At 43.2% G+C, this 18207-nt stretch overlaps 1 protein-coding gene across 1 annotated transcript in view; it reads left to right on the top strand.

Annotated features, from left to right (window-relative positions):
- SYCP1 (synaptonemal complex protein 1) overlaps positions 1–18207 on the top strand; it is a 183733-nt gene that overhangs the window by 35740 nt on the left and 129786 nt on the right. The gene's annotated exons all lie outside the window — the stretch shown is intronic.

The following is an 18207-nucleotide window of genomic DNA, read 5'->3' as shown; positions in this document are numbered from 1 at the left end:
GATACAAGTGAGGGCACGATGGCCCCCACCCGTCTCCATAGCATAGCAGGGCGTTAAAGGCACATTTTTTTGTTGTCATTTTTTAAAATGACAATTTTTTTTTATTGCATTTTAGTCTAAATATGAGATCTGAGGTCTTTTTTGACCCCAGATCTCATATTTAAGAGGACCTGTCATGCTTTTTTTCTATTACAAGGGATGTTTACATTCCTTGTAATAGGAATAAAAGTGACCCATTTTTTTTTTTTTTTTTTAAAACAGTGTAAAAATTTATAAAATCTAAAAAAAAAAATTAAATCGCCCCGTCCCGACGAGCTCGCACGCAGAAGCGAACACATAAGTGAGTAGAGCCTGCATATGAAAACTGTGTTTAAACCGCACAAGTGAAGTATCGCCGCGATCGTTAGAGCGAGAGCAATAATTCTAGCCCTAGACCTCCTCTATAACTCAAAACATGCAACCTATAGAATTTTTTTAAACGTCTCCTATGGAGATTTTTAAAGGTAAAAGTTTGACGCCATTCCATGAGCGGGCGCAATTTTGAAGCTTGACATGTTGGGTAATATTTTACTCGGCGTAACATTATCTTTCACAATATAAAAAAAATTGGGCTAACTTTACTGTTGTCTGATTTTTTTTAATTAAAAAAAGTGAATTAAAAAAAAAAAAGTGCGCATGTAAGACCGCTGCACAAATACGGTGTGACAAAAAGTATTGCAATGACCGCCATTTTATTCTCTAAGGTGTTAAAAAATATATATATATATATATAATGTTTGGGGTTCTAAGTAATTTTCTAGCAAAAAAAAACTGTTTTAAACTTGTAAACACCGAGACTGAAAAACAGGCAAGGTCCTTAAAGTGGAGGTTCCATAAAAAAAACTATTTTGCTTTAAACTGTAGATTGCACCTAAAAAAAATGTTTTACCCACCTTGAAATGCCTGTTGCTATGCGGTCCACAAAATCTGCCTTTCTATCCACCTAGGATCCTGACGTCACCCACCTTGGCTCCTAACAGCGCTAATGCTCCTGGGAAATGATGAGTCATTCAGCCGTGCACCTCCCCTGTACAAGAATCGCATTATTACTAGACAATATCAGCCTATTAGCAAGGCAGGGGGCGGGACAGCTGCAGATCGTGACAGAGAGCGAGAGACTCTTCATAATAACAAGTGTAAGTTTGGCAGCTCTCTGTCACGATCTGTAGCCGTCCCGCCCCCTGCCTTACTAATAGGCTGACATTGTCGGCCGCTCGGGAGAAATGGCATAATACATACAGGCTGCTAACTATACTGCGGTCCGTGACAGGGCTCACCTCTTGCTCCGATGGCAGCCACGGACCGGTACTGGACTGCTGTGTGATCGTCCCAGCTTGTTGTTGATGGGTTGCCATAGTGATTTACGGCGCTGCAGCAGTTTTGCGCATGCGTGAGATAGGGGCGGGACGGGTGCCTCGTCAGAAAGCGCCATCCACACTATACCCGGAAGGAATCGCTTGTGGGCTTCACATTGCCCGCAAGCAAAATGGGAAATCTCAGGAACGATGAGGATAAAGAAATATAAAGTTTTAATTTCATAGAACTTGGCGGAACGGCGGGCCTTTTAAACGCAGTAAGTGATACTATATCGATTTGAAAGAAAGCAAGATGAAAGGACATTTTAAAAAATTGAAAAACGGAAAGGAAACCCCCGCTTTAAGTGGTTAAGAACAGCATACATACAATATGCCTAAGATATAATTACATATATATTAGAATATTTTTTTTTCCTTTTTTTTCATACACATTGCTATTGTATTGCATGGCTTTATTATCCCGTCTCTAGCTTACAATCTCTTCCCCTGTTGGTGTCCAATGGTCTGTCGGCATTGGTTTACTGATAGGTGGAGAAAGGGAAGGACCCATGTGTATGTTTATAAGTGTGCGTGCGTAGGTATGTGTGTGTGTGTGTGTGTATATATATATATATATATACTGTGTATGTTTGTGTGTGCATATGTCATGTATACATATTTTTAACCATACCAATTATTATAATCCTTATTTTTTTTCGTACATACCATTATACGGCTATTTTCACCCCCGGCTTTCCCTCGGGAGTGGGCGTTCCTAATCACAGGCTGTGTCCGAACGTCGGTGCGCATGCGCCGTATAGAGCCGCACCGACGTTCGGCTTCTTTCGGCAACTCGTGACGCACAGTATGCGCCGGTGGGAAGCACGTCAATCACAGCCTGTGATTAGGAATGCCCACTCCCGCAGGGAATATTGATGGACAGGAGAGAAACTGCTGCAGTACTCAGGTAAGGATCGCGATTAAAAAAAAAACACAGCGGATTAGTTATTGTCTATGCCTGTAGGTATACTTGAGCCAAAGTCAAAATTTAGGGTGAACCTCCGCTTTAACTAATTTTTCAGGTAATAAGTCTCCAAATAGTTTATAATAATCTCTATATGAAATATCGAATTATGTGCACTATTCACTTCTTATTTATATTTTATTTATCTTTTATTAAATTGTACTCTATAATGGATTCACCATATATGTTATATATACATACACACACACACACATATATATATATATATATATATATATATATATATATATATATATATATATATATATATATTACACACACAGTGGAACCTCGGATTATGAGCATAATCCGTTCCAGGAGAATGCTTGTAATCCAAAGTACTCGCATATCAAAGCTATTTTCCCCATTGAAGGCAATGGAAAAGAAAATAATTAGTTCCAGATTGACTTCTATGGCATGCAATACCACATCTGGCCAGAGGTGGGGGGCACTGGAGAGCCTAGAAAACACAAGGAAAGGCCCGAGGACAGCTCGGCTGACCACGGAAAGGCTCGGGACTGGAGTCTTTCTGAGCATTTCCCAGAACGGAGGTGATCGCCGTTTGGCTCCGCTCAGTTCCGGCGCCCCACCTCAGGCCAAACGAGGTACTGCACACCACTTTGGCTTGAATCCAGCTCGTTTTGCATGACAACACTCGCAAACCGAGTTAGGATTTAAAAAAAAAAACAGTGCTCATATTGCGAAGCGCTCGTTAACCGAGTTACTCTCAATCAGAGGTTCCACTGTGTGTGTGTATACACACACATGTATAAATGTACACATGGTTCCTTCCCTTTCTCCACCTATCAGTAAACCAATGCCGATAGACCATTGGACACCAACAGGGGAAGAGATTGTAAGCTAGAGGTGGGACAATAAACCCATGCAATACAATAGCAATGCATATGAAAAAAAAGGAACAAAATTCTGTGTAGCGGGGTCATCATGTCAAAGTCTCACGACAGGTCATCCCTGCTGGAACTTTATCCATTTTTTTGTAAATAATTAGGATACCTTTAAGAAAGTTATGCATTGTGGGAATGCAAGTAGCAGGAGATATGGACTCCATTGACTCGTAGAGAAACAGACTACACTTCCCACAATGCTCTGTGTTATTGCAACAGACTTATGGGGGAGGTTACTTAAGGAAAGGGAGGGCTGTTTTTCTCTCTCTCGGGACCTGCACTTCTTTCCACTGCGGAGCTGCTAACAGAGCACAACCGTGCTGTTAGGCCAGAAGCCTGGGCCTATCCACTGAGAGACCAGCCATCCAGACGGAAGCAAGACTCCAGCACCCGACCCGTGTTCCTGAAGATTGAGGAGACTGCCCAGCTGACACTGAAACAGGGGAGTACCTCCGTCCGGGATCCTGTGTGCCGTGGAGCAGTGCTTGTCAGCGCGCCCTTTCTGAGGGGAACTCAGGCGGATCGGCCTGTTGGGTGAGAGAGCACTTGCTCAGTTTCAAACTCTCGGCTTAACACCGACACCTAGTGCCATTTCACAGGCCACCGACACTTGGTTGGCCCCTAGCCGGAACTTAGAGGCCCATTTAACTGTTCCAGTGCTACACAGAAGTGGTTGACGCTGACGAGCGGCCAATCCACCAACTTTCAACTACCTTAGACATTTTGTTGCTTAGGCCTTTTCCCCTATTGCCACCTGTGGATTACAATTGATAACGTGCACCGACCGGCCGCAACGGGGATATTGACTGTTCTATAGGACTGCCTGCCATTAGATTAGATGAATGGTACCATTCATAGGTTAGTTCCTCCTTGCTTACATAAATTACAGATCCTTGCAAGGGCCCTTGCGGATCCTATCAAGCCCTTACTGGCTAGATGTGTTTATGCCTAAATGTATGTTTTGCCCTTTTGAGTTTCATACAGTAAACCTATCTTTGATTTTACATTGATACATATTCACTGTGTGGAGTATACTTTCTTTCTATAGTCTGGAGGGACCGTCTATAACCACAGGTAATTTAATCTCCATGTTGCCACTGTATACTGCATGTTTGCTATTGTGACCTCAGCCTAGCGGGCCGCTCACAATATCTCATTCTCCAGACTTCTGATGTGTCAAGGGAGGGTTCGAGCTAGTTAAATAGGGGTGAGCTAAACCGAAGGAGAGTAGATCTCAAATCAACCAGCGGCTCCTTCGGGGGTAGTGCTACACTTAGGGGCTCGTCCGGGATTTCTACTTCTAAAACCACCTATTACCCCCCTAAGAGTGAATCTTGCCCTTATCAGGAACTACCATGGATACAGTCACTGCAACAAAGTGGTGCCAGAGTGAAGGTGTCTCATTGGAGAAAGGCTTAGTGGTTGTGGTACGGGGAGAAGTCTGGAACGAGAGAAACATATACTGTCTTAGAAACCCTGTCCCAGGGCTGGAATTTCTGGGTGATTCAAGTAGAGGTGGACAAGCTTAACCCACACACCTATGCTTTATGTGAGTGGCGAACTAGAGTCCCAGATTTCCTGAAAATACCTAGTGTAAAAATCACTGACGGCAAAGAACTTTTCATGATACATCCTGAACAAGAACCAGATGATCCTTCCTCTTCTGGCACCCCGGCCCCCAGTGGTCCCTCTGGAAAACCGGCCCAAGGATTGGAAAAACCATCTCTCAAAGACCTCAACCCAGAGTTGTGTGCAGTTCTAGGGGAGATCGTAGCCCAATGCAAAAAATATTCTGCAGACTGTTCCATTACAGGGTATAGAAAACTCAGAGCTTTCTAGGGAAGACACCCTGTACCATCTTCAGAAGATGGGTTTGAAGAATGGATGGACCAGGCCACCCAAGCTCTGGAGGAGTGGGGAATCCCAGATAAGAACAAGAAACAGAGGATCATGGAAAGTCTCCGAGGGCCAGCACTAGAAGCCATACGCAATCTAAAGCTCAGTAAAGCCAACTGCTCTGCTCAAGATTACCTGGATGTCTTAGGCCTCGTACAGTCGAGCGAACATGTCCGATGAAAACGGTCCGCGGACCGTTTTCATCGGACATGTCTGCTAGCAGATTTTGGTCTGATGGTTGTACACACCATCAAACCAAAATCCCCGCGAAAAGACAGCGCGGTGATGACGCGGCGACGTGCGCGAACCCGGAAGTTCAGTGCTTCCACGCATGCGTCGAATCACTTCGACGCCATGCGCGGGTTCTCGGGCCAGCGGACATGTCCGATGAGTCGTACTGACCGTCGGACATGTCCGACAGATAAAGGGTTCCAGCGGACATGTTTCTTAGCATGCTCCGCTGGAAACCTGTCCAGTCGGCCGGAAAATTGTCCGGTCGGCCCTACACACGACCGAACATGTCCGCGGAAACTGGTCCGCGGACCAGTTTCAGCAGACATGTTCGGTCGTGTGTACGAGGCCTTACAGAACGTGCTTGGAAGGATTGAAGACATTAGTGAACTCCGCTGCCAACTGGAACACTGTTTCCAAAAGAAGGGAGAAAAGTTATCTGAATTTGTCAGTCGTTTGGATAAGATTTTACACCGGATGCTGTTGAAGAAGGGAATACAGCCAAAAGAGGTGGATGAAACACGGCTTCAACAGGTAGTAAGAGGGGCTCGGCCCATGGACCCCATTGTTCTCCAATTAAGGATCCAAAAGGGAAGCGATGTATTCAAATATCCTGATCTGATCCGGGTCATTCGACAGGAGGAAGACCTTTTAGACCAGAAGAGCAAGTACCAAGCCACTGAAACTTCTGCGCGAGTACGTGTGGTGGCCACTGAAGAAAGTGACCCTCGGGTCAAGCTCCTGGAGACACAAGTGTCTCAACTGACAGAAATAATCACCGTCTTATCCGGCCAAACAGGGTTTTCTCCATATCAACCTAGAAAAGATAAGGCCGAGAAGCCTGTCCACGGGCCCTACAACCCACAGAACACACCAAGAAGGTTCAATGCCTGCTTCAATTGTGGAGGGATAGGACACACCAAAGAAGTTTGCCCCAGCCCGGCCAATGTTTACCAACCAACCTTCCAGCCGGCGGAAAACTTCAGAGGGCCCCGATGAGGGAGTCAACCGGGGACCCACCTATTGCAGTTGGCTCCAATGTGAGACGTGAGAAGGAAAAACCTCCCCCCAGGACACCTCCTAATCCCCGCCCACCTGACTGTGTGGGACCCAAAAGAAACGCTCACCAAAGAAAGGTGAGGGTCCGTGTTACAAAAGGGAAAGATAAAACCATGTTTCGAAAGTTCCCTGAGAACCTAGTGGGGCCTTCCCTCTACTTGGTGCCTATCCAAGTAGAGGGAGTCTACACCAGGGCCCTCCTGGACACCGGAGCACAGGTGACTCTCCTGTACAGGGATTTCTACAAAAAGTATCTTACTCACCTACCTCTGCAGAAGTTAGAAGACTTGGAAATATGGGGCATTGGGACTCAGTTTTCCTTATGACGGATATCTGCCGATTCGTTTGACTTTCGACCCCTCGACTGCTGGGACCGCTAAGACCTTCGATACCCTGGCCATAGTCTGCCCTCGGCCCCCAGGGGCCAATAAGAGCTCCCTCATTATAGGGACGAACACGGCTTTGGTCCGAAGACTTTTGACTCCCTTGACCGGAGCGGCAGAGGCCACTATTCAAAGGGTTCATCCGAGAAGGGTGTTCCACCAGCTGGTGATGGAGAGAAACTCCCCTGAAGAAGGAGTGGGAAGGATCTGGCGTTTAGGAAGATCCGTGAGAACCCTACAGCCTGGAGAAGTAACCTGCCTCAGGGCCTCGGTAAAACTTACCTGGTCTCAGCCAGGCCCGTTTCTTGTTCTTGAACCCGACCCGGTGGGATCCCCAGAGGGATTGGAAGTGATGCCTGAAGTGATTCTATTGAAAGTGTTGGAGGAAAATCATGGATGGGTGTCTGTCAACATCCGGAAACCCTACCGCAAATCCTGTGAAAATGCCAGCCAGAGTGCTACTGGGCCGGGTGCATCAAGCCACCCCCATCAGCCCTTCGGACCTAGCGGATGGCAGAACGATGGAGGACCCTAAGGAGAGTCGTCAGCTTGATGGTGCTGAACTCCCACCAGAATGGATGGATAGGATGGAAGCTCAGCTTGGCAGATGGCAGAAGATCTTTTCTATAACTCAGTTTGATGTTGGACGTGCCAAGAGCGCCACCCATCGAATTCACCTGAGAGAAGACAAACCCTTCAGAGAACGGGTCCGAAGAGTTCCTCTGACGGATTTAGAAGACCTCAGGGAACAACTTGCGGAGTTTAAAAGGATGGGAACTATCCAGGAGTCCTTACGCTTCCCCCATAGTCGTAGTAAGGAAGAAAAATGGTTCCCTGAGGCTATGCATCAATTGCAGAACCCTAAATAAACGAACCATTCCTGCCAAAGTACACTACCCCCAGGATTGAGGATGCACTGCAGAGCCTGTCAGGAGCAAAGTGGTTCAGTGTCATGGACTTGAAGAGTGGTTATGGCCTTCTCAACAATCAGAGCCTAATGCCTCGTTCCTGCCCTCATCTGAGGCGACCGATAGTGGGATACTTCGACCAGAGGCCCCTGAGTTCATACCTCAAAACGTGTCTAATGAAGGACTAAGCGATGATATTGATTTGTACTCAGCTGAAGATTTCATGAGGTCCCAAGCTCACCACACAAAGTTTCAGATGACTCGGGAGATGAGGGACCTGTTATATCAGCAACCCAGGATGGTGCTGCCACTCAAGACATTGAAATAGACTAGGTCCCTTCTACCTCTGTGTTGCCAGGAGAACCAAAGGAAAGGAGAGCCATCCACCCTCCAAAGAGACTGACCTATAGCCAACTAGGAGAGTGCTCTGAGGAAGCCATCCTCACCTCAAAAAGATCTAATGTCTTGAGTGACCCTCCCGCTGCCAATTTCGCGGAGGTCGGCCCCTGACACATCTGAACCTAGCACTTTGGTGTGGGAAAATAGTAGACAGGACAGCTTGCTCTTACCCAATGATTGGTGGGAGTTTCCCCTGTCTAGCTTATGCCAGTCTATGAGCTGTTTAGCTTTGAACAGAGTAAGGAATGATGCACTAAAATTAGTACCTTGCATGTTTTAACAACCTTTTTCCCTGCTTGTTTCTTGGAAAGCATGTACTAGGCTTCATACTTTATCCTCTTTGGGGACCAAAGATTTGAAGTGGGGGGAGTGTGTAGCGGGGTCATCCTGTCAGTCTCACGACAGTTCATCCCCGCTGGAACTTTATCCTTTTTTTTTTTTTGTAAATAATTAGGATACCTTTAAGAAAGTTATGCATTGTGGGAATGCAAGTAGCAGGAGATATGGACTCCATTGACACGTAGAGAAACAGACTACACTTCCCACAATGCTCTGTTATTGCAACATGTGACACCTCCGCACAGACTTATGGGTTAGGTTACTTAAGGAAAGGGAGGGCTGTTTTTCTCTGTCTCGGGACCTGCACTTCTTTCCTCTGCGGAGCTGCTAACAGAGCACAACCGTGCTGTTAGGCCAGAAGCCTGGGCCTATCCACTGAGAGACCAGCCATCCAGACGGAAGCAAGACTCCAGCACCCGGCCGTGTCCCTGAAGATTGAGGAGACTGCCTAGCTGACACTGAAACAGGGGAGTACCTCCGTCCGGGATCCTGTGTGCCGTGGAGCAGTGCTTGTCAGCGCGCCCTTTCTGAGGGGAACTCAGGCGGATCGGCCTGTTGGGTGAGAGAGCACTTGCTCAGTTTCAAACTCTCGGCTTAACACCGACACCTAGTGCCGTTTCACAGGCCACCGACACTTGGTTGGCCCCTAGCCGGAACTTAGAGGCCCATTTAACTGTTCCAGTGCTACACAAAAGTGGTTGACGCCGACGAGCTGCCAATCCACCAACTTTCAACTACCTTAGACATTTTGTTGCTTAGGCCTTTTCCCCTATTGCCACCTGTGGATTACAATTGATAACGTGTACCGACCGGCCGCAACGGGGATATTGACTGTTCTGTAGGACTGCCTGCCATTAGATTAGATGAATGGTACCATTCATAGGTTAGTTCCTCCTTGCTTACATAAATTGCAGATCCTTGCAAGGGCCCTTGCGGATCCTATCAAGCCCTTACTGGCTAGATATGTTTATGCCTAAATGTATGTTTTGTCCTTTTGAGTTTCATACAGTAAACCTATCTTTGATTTTACATTGATACATATTCACTGTGTGGAGTATACTTTCTTTCTTTCCTTAGTATACTTTCTTTCCTTAGTCTGGAGGGACCGTCTATAACCACAGGTAATTTCATTTCTATGTTGCCACTGTATACTGCATGTTTGCTATTGTGACCTCAGCCTAGCGGGAGTCACAATATCTCATTCTCCAGACTTCTGATGTGTCAAGGGAGGGTTCGAGCTAGTTAAATAGGGTGAGCTAAACCGAAGGAGAGTAGATCCCAAATCAACCAGTGGCTCCTTCGGGGGTAGTGCTACATATATAATATATATATATATATATATATATATATATATATATATATATATATATATATGTAATTATATCTTAGGCATATTGTATGCTGTTCTTAAATGTATTCTAGTTGTCATATTATCCCTAATATGTTTTTCTATAAATAAAAGGGGGCGGGTCTGAGGAAGGAGGCCACGCCCTCCAAAACATGTTATCCTGACAACTACAGCATCCTCTATCAGTTGTGCAAAAACAATAAGGATATGGACAGCCGCACTCCAGTAACTTGAAAAAAGACGTGCCCTTTATTGGGTACAGGAAAAAATGCACTACAGATATCAGCACACAGTGGGATAAACAGCTGACGCGTTTCGCATTGAGTGTCAATGCTTAATCATAGCTATGATTAAGCATTGACACTCAATGCGAAACGCGTCAGCTGTTTATCCCACTGTGTGCTGATATCTGTAGTGCATTTTTTCCTGTACCCAATAAAGGGCACGTCTTTTTTCAAGTTACTGGAGTGCGGCTGTCCATATCCTTATTGTTTTTGCACATCCTGTGCATTGCCAGCACCCATCTGCTTCTGAGTGGACATCAATTACCCTAGTGAGCTCATCTGGAGCGGCAGCTTTCTTACCTGTTTATCCTCTATCAGTTGGCTTTACCAGAGCTCTCCCTGGGACAAGTGTTGTAGGCACCCCACAGCCCTCTCCTGACCGGCCGTTTCTTCAGTCAGTGAGCAGCTCACTCGTGGCCTGTCAGCAGCTTCTTGATGAGCTTGTGTCTGTGGAGCCAGCCCATCCAGCAGTCTTCTCATCCACACTGAAGCACGAATGTTTCTCTCGCTAAGGCTCTCTATTGGAGGAACTGTTTGACGCTGTTTATTCACCTTTACTTGTGAGTGTATCGACTTTATTCTTTTATATCCAATAAAAGACGTTATTGCTCCATGAGCCTGTGCGCTCGTTTTTCCCTTTTGTTTTCACAGCTCTCAATTTCCTATTGATCACTAAGCTGCAAGGAGTATGGTGCTGGCCAGATTGTTTCACATTAAGCATTCTCATTAAAGGGGTTGTAAAGGTTTGTTTTTTTATTTTCTAAATAGGTTCCTTTAAGCTAGTGCATTGTTGTTTCACTAACCTTTTCCTTCGATTTTCCCTTCTAAATGTTTATTTTCTTTGTCTGAATTTCTCACTTCCTGTTCCTCCTTAGTAAGCTGTTCTGACTGACTAACCACCAGCCAGAACGGCTTGGATGATGGGGGCAAGCTTACTGAGGAGAAACAGGAAGTGAGAGATTCAGACAAAGAAAAAAACATTTAGAAGGGAAATCGAAGGAAAAGGTAAGTGAACCAACAGTGCACTAGCTTAAAGGAACCTATTTAGAAAATCAAAAACGAACCTTTACAACCCCTTTAAGGGATTCCTTGGTCATTAAGTTCTCACTTTGGATTAGACATTTTGAGCGCAAAGACTACTTTTGTTGTATTGCATGAATAACTGTTTTTGCACATCTTCATTGTTCTTTGTAATGCTGAAATAAATAAGCCCACAAGTTAGCCTGCAGCTTGATGAGAAATACATAAAACCTAGTAAAGAACAGTATTAGTGTGTTAACACCCTTAAAGTGAACCTTTCACCCCAAATTAGAAAAAAGGCACATTTGCATGTAGCTCTGCTACTCAGTAAAGTACATTTTTTACATCCTATATTTTTATTAAAAATTAAGTTACTTGGGATCCTACGAGGCTTTACAGCATCTATTATACAGGGGTCCGAAGTCTTCACATAGTCTTACTAGCTCTATGCTCTCTGTACTAAAAGCCTTGGGTGTGGTTCTCAGCTCTGCACCCGAGGAACCCCCTAGGTTCTCTCCACATGTACCCTTGTGGAAAAACCCAAACTTGACTCATTTTTATTTGCACCATGACCCAATAGTATGGACGAAATATGGCATTAAAACATTGCAACACGTTACATCTCAGAGTTCTTTGAAGTCCTTCGATAAGTTAAAGGCACTATTCCAACTAACTATTCAAAAAAGAGGGGAGAAGCTGGGAGGGGATTATCACGATGCTTGCAAATAATAATCAAAATCATATATATAAAAAGTTATAGTTTAATAAGGACACGATTAAAAACCAAACAAAGCAGTTTGTTGAGTAGTGTTTAACATTTTATTGTGATGGTGATCACATGGCGAAATTTCATGTTGAACAGGGATCTCATGTTCATATAATAACCCGACATGTTTCGCCTTATGGCTTCATCAGGGTAAATACGAATCAACCAATGACCATGTGAAACTGTACAAAAAATAGAAAATATAACATAAGCAAAATATATAAAAAATAGACGTACATCAATGCGTGCAAAGTACTAAACACTGGCCCCCCTATTTCAGTACAGCCCTGCGCTTAGGATGAATCTCAAAATCCAGGAAAAATAAAATCTATTTAAAATGGAACACAATATAAACAATGATAGCAGCTGCTTAAGTAAAAATAGTCCATGTGAAAAAGCAGAAAGATAAAAACACGCCCGTACAGAGCTTGTATATAGTCCTGCAGCAGCGCTGCAAACCCCTGGTTTGTTGTGTATGCTGTGTAGAATGACCAGATCAGAAGAATCAATGATATGTGCTCCAATCACCAAAAAGGAATTCACCACGTGGGGGGATATGGGGTCCCCTTCGGGGAAAGCACTCACCAGATGGTTACTTTAAAACAGCGTTTCAGTGTAACAGGTCACTGTCAGATGGTGGATTGAATCAGCATACCGCTCTATCTCCTTGATCACCATGTAATTTTCACTCTCCAGGTAATGGCAGTTATGTAAGGGAAGGAAAAATCCACATAGCGCAATATAGTTTTGATAATGTTTAATGTTACCCAAAAACATATTAAAGCGTATCCCCTTAAGACAACATGCGTACCAGATTTGTGAAATAGGCAGAAATATAAAATTTATGTGGGTGTTAGTGCCACTCTCACTGTTGTTAGGACCCCTGAAGACCACTTGGATGACCTTCCTGCAGCTTACTTCCTGGTTTCCTCAACGAGTGGAGCGCATAACGTCACTTCCGGTCGGGATGCTGGATAGCAGCGCTCTGACGTTTCGTCCGTTCGGACTTCCTCTAAGAGCATGCTAGTCCTGTGCATCCCCCGGAATTAAGTAGCCAAGCAAAACAGGTGAGTTGGAAGCTCTGGTGCATGAGGAGAGCTATGATGTAATCGGTATTGCTGAAACTTGGCTTCAATCCTCACATGACTGGGCTATTAATATTCCTGGCTATGCTCTCTTTCGGAAAGACAGGGTAAAAAGGAAAGGTGGAGGTGTCTGTCTCTATGTGAGAAGTGACCTCAAAGCAAGCGTGAAAGAGAACCTGGTTGATGGAGAGTGTGGTGAGGCTGAAGCATTATGGGTGGAACTGCATACAGATGTGCGTAGTTCAAAATTAATCATTGGAGTTTGTTATAAACCACCCAATGTTAATGAGGAGGTAGAGACTCAGCTCCTTGCACAGATGGAAAGGGCTGCAAGGGCTGGGACGGTGATAATAATGGGGGATTTTAACTACCCAGAAATTGACTGGATTAATGGCACTTCTGGGACAGTTAAAGGACAAAAATTTAAAAACCTATTGCAGGACAATTTTATGGTGCAGTTTATTGAGGCCCCAACTAGGAATGATGCTCTGTTGGACCTGATAATCTCAAACCATGCAGAGCTTATTACTAATGTTCAGATAAAGGAACACCTGGGTAGCAGTGATCATAACATGATTTCATTTAATGTTAACTATAAGCAGGAAATACATACAGGAAATATTAAAACACTAAATTTTAAGAGAGCAAATTTTCCAAGGATGAGGGCTGCTCTCCAGGACTTGGACTGGGAGGGACTATTGACACAGATGAACACAGAACAGAAATGGGAATTTTTCAAAGACTGTGTGGAACCTCACTGCAAAGTATGTTCCCATGGGCAATAAGTTTAAAAGGCTAAAAATAAAACCTATGTGGCTCACGGGCAAAGTTAAAAAAGCTATAAACAATAAGAAAGTAGCTTTTAAAAAATATAAAAATGAAGGAACACTAGTGTTGTTTAAATGTTACAAAGAATATAACAGGATATGTAAAAAGGAAATCAAGGATGCAAAAATTCAAAATGAACGACAGATTGCAAAAGATAGTAGGACAAACCCCAAAAAATTCTTTAAATATATTAATAGTAAAAAGGTGAAGTCTGAGCATGTAGGCCCCTTACAAAATAATCTAGAGTGGGTGACTGGGGACAAAGAAAAGGCAAATTTATTAAATGCTTTCTTCAGCTCTGTGTATACAATGGAGCATGGGGGAGCTCATGTCCAAAATGGGGGTGGGAGTGACACAGCCCCAAATCCACAATGGCTCAAAAGTGATATGGTCCAGAAATATTTAGACAGAATAAAGGTGGATAAAGCACCTGGACCAGATGGCATCCACCCACGGATCCTAGGTGAGTTGAGCTCTGTCATTTCAAAGCCACTGTATCTAATATTTAGGGACTCATTAATGACAGGAATAGTACCACTGGATTGGCGTAGAGCCAATGTGGTGCCTATATTTAAAAAGGGAACAAAGTCTTTACCAAGTAACTATAGACCTGTTAGTCTAACTTCTATAGTTGGGAAGATACTGGAACGTTTAATAAAAGACCACATGGATGAGTTCTTGCAGGAAAAAAACTATTTAAGCAGCAGACAACATGGATTCATGAAAGACAGAAGTTGTCAGACAAACCTGATTTCCTTTTATGAAGAGGTAAGTAAAACCCTGGACAGAGGCGTGGCTGTGGACGTGATATATTTGGATTTTGCAAAAGCGTTCGATACAGTTCCGCACACACGGCTCATGTGTAAGGTAAGGTCTACAGGATTGGATATATCAGTTTGTAAATGGATAGAAAATTGGCTGAAAGCCAGAATTCAGAGAGTCGTGGTTAATGATTCTTACTCTGAATGGTCCAATGTTATCAGTGGTGTACCCCAAGGTTCTGTGCTGGGACCCTTACTTTTCAATATATTTATAAATGATATTGGGTCTGGGATCAAAAGTAACATTTCTGTCTTTGCAGATGACACCAAGCTATGCAGTGGAATAACGTCCTTGCAGGATGTCTCCAATTTACAAGCCGACCTCAATGCTCTGTCTAATTGGGCGACTGAGTGGCAGATGAGGTTTAATGTTGATAAATGTAAAGTTATGCACTTGGGGGCTAAGAATATGCATGCATCATACATACTAGGGGGAGTACAACTGGGGGGATCTGTAGTGGAGAAGGATCTGGGGGTTTTAGTTGATCATAAGCTCAATAATGGCATGCAATGCCAAGCTGCGGTTTCCAAAGCAAGCAAAGTCCTTTCTTGTATTAAGAGAGGTATGGACTCCAGAGACAGAGATATAATTTTGCCCCTGTACAAATCATTAGTAAGACCTCATCTGGAATATGCAGTTCAGTTTTGGGCACCAGTTCTCAAAAAGGATATCGGAGAACTGGAGAAAGTGCAGAGAAGAGCAACCAAACTGATAAGAGGCATGGAGGAGCTCAGCTATGAGGAAAGATTAGAAGAACTAAATCTATTCACTCTTGAGAAGAGGAGAATTAGGGGGGATATGATCAACATGTACAAATATATAAGAGGTCCATACAGTGTACTTGGTGTTGAGTTATTCACTTTATGGTCAACACTGAGGACAAGGGGGCACTCTTTACGTCTAGAGGAAAAGAGATTTCACCTCCAAATACGGAAAGGTTTTTTCACAGTAAGAGCTGTGAAAATGTGGAACAGACTCCCTCCAGAGGTGGTTCTGGCCAGCTCAGTAGATTGCTTTAAGAAAGGCCTGGATTCTTTCCTAAATGTACATAAAATAACTGAGTACTAAGATTTGTAGGTAAAGTTGATCCAGGGTAAATCCGATTGCCTCTCGGGGGATCAGGAAGGAATTTTTTCCCCTGCTGTAGCAAATTGGATCATGCTCTGCTGGGGTTTTTTGCCTTCCTCTGGATCAACTGTGGGTATGGAGTTGGGTGTATGGGATTGTATTGTGTTTTTTATTTTGTTTGTTTATTTTTTTGTGGTTGAACTGGATGGACTTGTGTCTTTTTTCAACCTGACTAACTATGTAACTATGTAGCATTGCGCCGCCCCCTAGCCAATGACAAAGCTCCGGCTGGTGCTGACACTCCCTCCATGTGTCATTGGTGGAATCCTCTCCTTCGGGCGCCGTGTGTAACCACGCCCCCGGCGGGGAGGAGATGTGTGGGACTTAGCTTTGTACTGCGCTCCTATTGCAACTCGCTGTTCCCACCATAGAACAAGTCCGTGAGCGGAGACAGGGAGCTTGCAGTACATGCTACTACATAGAAGGGCTAGAACTAATTACAGGAACTTGAAATGTTCAGTGCCCGGCATTCTATCAAGTGAGGGATTACCCGCACTCCCAAGAACAGCCAGTGACACATTTATGTTAGAGATAATCAAACCATATCATGTATACCCTAAGAGCGTTATTTCTGAGAGTCTCGCATGTATATGGCAGGATCATTGCAACAATAAGCCATATTAATCTATGCAATATAAACATAAAAATATAGTGTAATAAATGTTCACACATAATAAAAGGGATCCAATCATTAAATACATATAGAAATTATAAAATCATAAATAAATAAATACGTGATGCAACAACACATCTAAAAAATGTGTGTGCATACATATGAATATATATCTATGTATACATATAAAGTTAATTATATATATAAAAAAATTTAATAAAAATATAAAATATATATGTATAAAAAAAATGTATTAAAAAGTAGATAAAATAGAAATCCAAAAAATATATAAATGTAAAAAATTAAAAATGAATAAGAATACATAAATATATATGGAAATCTAAAAAACGCTTAATGCCGCAGGGATATAAATTGGAGATTGCATATGTGTACATAAATATACGTACATATGTATATCTATAAAACACAATGGAATAAAATTATGCAAGGATATCTATAGCACCAGCAGAGCCCTATAAAATATATACCGTTATTCCAATATTCCATTCATTTATATGTAAAGCAGCACTATGTATGGAATGTGTATGGGGAATGTGCATTGGAATTGCGTGAGAAATATTGTATGGATAGTATTTTAACCGGGGGTTCCAGTATCTGAGGTACTAATAGGTTTATTAATACCCTCTTTATAGTTATCCCCTTCTGATATTTAGAAAGGACCACCACCCTTGAGAATTGTGACTATAATTTGTCTACTTCTACTCAAGTGTCGCTTATAAAACAATTAATGTCCAGTTCTACGTTTAATCCTTTAGGCACTAGTTCATCCGTTAAAAATATCCAATTAGTTTCTCTTTTTGAGAGTTCCCGTACTCTATGTGAGCCTCTCCAGTGTGTTTCCACATGTTCAATTCCCCAAAACTCCAGACCGGATGGGTCCTGGTTGTGTTTCATTTTGAAGTGGAGGGATACATTATGATCAGTATATCCTATTCTGATATTTTTGATGTGTTCTCCAATTCTAATTTTCAGTCGTCTTAGTTCGTCCGATGTAAAGTAGACCGCATGGGCATCTGAGTGCATACACCACGTGGGTGGTATTACAGGTGATGAACTGCTTTATTTTCGAATTCCTGGTGATTTGTTGGTGATGTAAAATGGTCCAGGCCTCTCTTCAGTAGTCTGACTTCTTTGCACGGTTTGCACAGCACCCCCAAACAAGAAATCAACTACCAGAGGATGCAGGGCTGGAAGGAGGGTCCAGGAAAAGAAGTCGGCACCAGTAACAGACGGAATCTTCAATCTAAGTAAAGCGGAACTGACACACAAAGAACTGAATATCCTGAACATGGGGCTGAAATGTGGAAGGAAAAAAACAATAAACAAATTTGATGTATATATTGATGTACACAAATACATTAGGAAATTAAACATCAAAAAATACTTTGTTGGTCTGAACACACAAACAATACCAATTAATAATCATCAAGGGGTTGTCAACAGTGGTTTAAAAAACAAGTCCTTGTTTAATCCACCAAACAACCCAAATCACCAGGTTGAAGTGTGTAAAGGACTGGTCTTGCGTGATTTGAATCAACTGAAAGTAAAAAAGAATGTTCGTTCACAACATATCCAAGATGGCATAAAACAGCTGGAAAAACGTAAAGATATAATAGTCAGACCGGCTGACAAGGGTGGGGGAGTAGTGATACTATCTAAGGAGTAATACCAAAGCCAGATTTCAGATATGCTATCGGATCATGCTACATACGGCCTACTCGACCAAGATCCAACACAATCCTATAGGGATCAATTAAAAACATTGGTACAAATAGGCTCCTCCCTAGGAGTACTCTCCTAGAAAGAGAAGATGT

This window comes from Rana temporaria, chromosome 2 (assembly GCF_905171775.1).
Source record: "Rana temporaria chromosome 2, aRanTem1.1, whole genome shotgun sequence".
NCBI classification, from domain to species: domain Eukaryota; kingdom Metazoa; phylum Chordata; class Amphibia; order Anura; family Ranidae; genus Rana; species Rana temporaria.
This window is presented reverse-complemented; position numbering and strand designations above follow the sequence as displayed.